Below are 2483 nucleotides of genomic sequence, written 5' to 3' on the forward strand. Positions count from 1 at the left end.
CCACAGAGTCCCTTATGCCTTTAAACTAGACAGAGTTCAGATCTTTCATAATACCACATAAAATCTAGTCTGCACAAATTAAACAAATTTTCAGCTCTCCTATAAAGACTGTATCGATCTTTTGAAAGAAATACCTTTTGCATGGCAGAAAATAACAGATAACATAGATCACAAACCTATCCTTTAGTGACAGAAAAGCATCACATACTACTTCATTAGCAATCAATCTACCAAGCACTCCATCAGACAGCTACTTAATCACATCGATTTATTGTTGAAACTCAAACTTCACCAGCAGATTCCACATTTCCATGTTCTGCTTACAAATTGACTGCATTGCTTTTTAACAATTTTTCTTGAATTCTGTCTTGGGACAGGGATCATGTCTCTTGCTCCTTTGCTTGTATGAACATTAATACAAGATTTCTCTTAAAGCATTGGGCAGAATTTAATGGCCTGACAATGTTGAGTTTGATAGTGAGAAGCACTTGATTGCAGATGACAGGTGGGAATATGATATGTACCCACCCCCATGGATGGCCTTTCCTCCCTATTGCAATTGAAATGGGCAATGTCTTTCTGCAGTCAAGCATAAATGCAGCAGTGGGCATGGGAGGATTGCAAGCCAAGCCCCCTCTAGCAACCACAGGAGGGAGGACCCTGCTTGGAGCCAAAAAGTGTTGTTCTTGCTGCAAAATCTCATTCCTCTGGTCTGGCATCCAGCAATGATCCTGAGCATTGGATGGGTATTGTACAAGCAGTAGCCACCAATGCCATGGTGGCACTGCCATTCAATGGAGCTGCCAGCTTCTGATTGGCTAAAAAGCAGTATAACTTGAGCCTTGATCGCAAGGAAGGCCCCCATCTCAAACCGGCAACATGACGCTCTTATCAACCGCGTTTGCCTTCATCAAATACTACTCATTGTACATGATGGTCTCCTTCAGAGTGTAAAGCAGGAGCCTGGCAAGGACCTGTCCAACAACAAAGTGAAGATATGTTTGATAGTTTCCATACTCAGTATTTATGGTTTTGTAAAGCAACAAAATCAGTAACATTTATTAATTTATTCCTCCAAAGTGACTTGGTCAGTGGCCAATGCGTTGTCTAATTGGCCTTATGATGGCAATGATGAGCCGTCTTCTCAAACTGCTGCACTTCATATGGTGTAAACACATCAGTGTAGTTAGGAAGGGAGTTCCAGAATTTGACCCAGTGACACTGAATGAACACCGATACAGTTTTCCAAGTCAGGAATGTGTATGGGTTGGAGACAAATTTGGTCATGGTTTTGCCATGTATCTGCTGCCCTTGTGCTTCAGATTTCTGAAGCCTTTCCCATTCAGAAATTAGTCTATGCCTCTATTCTTCCCACCGAAGTGCATAACCTCAAACATTCCCACATTGGCATTCCATCTGTCACTTCTTTGCCTAAGCTCTCAGATGTCCAATTCCTTCTGCAGCCTCCCCACTTCCTCAACACTACCTGACCCTCCACCTATCTTGGTGTCATCTGTAAACTTAGCAACAATGCACTTAGTTCCTTTGTTCAGTTCACTAAATGTATAACGTGAATAGTTGTGGTCCCAACACTCAACCCTGCAGAACTCCACTAGTCACCTGCTGCCATCCTGAAAGAGGCCTCTTTATCCATACTCTGCATTCTGCCAGTCAGCCAATCCTCTATCCATGCCAGTATCTTTCCCCTAACACCATGGGCTTTTACCTTATTTAGCAGCGTCTTGTGCAAGACCTTGTCAAAGGCTTTCTGGAAATCCAAATATATCGCATCCACTGGGTCTTTTGTCTTGCTTATTACCTCCTCAAAGAATTCTATCAGATTTGTCAGGAATGACCTCCCCTAACAAAGCTGTTCTGACACAGCACTATTTTACCATGTACTTCCAAGTACTGCGCAATCTCATCCTTCATAATGGACTCTAAAATCTTACCAATGACTGTGGTCAGGCTAACTGGCCTATAGTTTCAGGTCTTCTGTCTCCTTCCCTTCTTAAACAGGGCTGTTACATTAGCCACTTTGCAGTCATCTGAACCCTCCCTGACACCAGTGATTCCTGAAAGATCACCAGCTATCCCTCCACAATCACCTCAGCTATCTCCTCCAGAACTCTGGGACGTATTCCATCTGGTTTGAATTTTACACCTTCAGACTTTTCACCTTCTTAGTGATGGTCACTGCACTCTCCTCTGCCCCATGACGCTCTTGAAATTCCTGGTATGCTTCTAGTGTCTACCACTGTGAAGACTCATACGAAGTACCTATTCAGTTCCTCAGCATTTTTGTTCTCCATTACTACTTCTCCAGCCTCATTTTCCAGTAGCCCAATGTACATTCTTGCCTCTCTCTAAGCTTTTAGATCTCTCAAAAAAGTCTTGCAATCTTTTTATATTACTGGCTTGCTTACCCTCATATTTCATCCTCTACCCTCTTCAGTATCCTAGTTCAGGATTCTCTTAAGGTT

This window comes from Rhincodon typus, chromosome 13 (genome assembly GCF_021869965.1).
Source record: "Rhincodon typus isolate 14 chromosome 13, sRhiTyp1.1, whole genome shotgun sequence".
Taxonomy (NCBI): Eukaryota; Metazoa; Chordata; class Chondrichthyes; order Orectolobiformes; family Rhincodontidae; genus Rhincodon; species Rhincodon typus.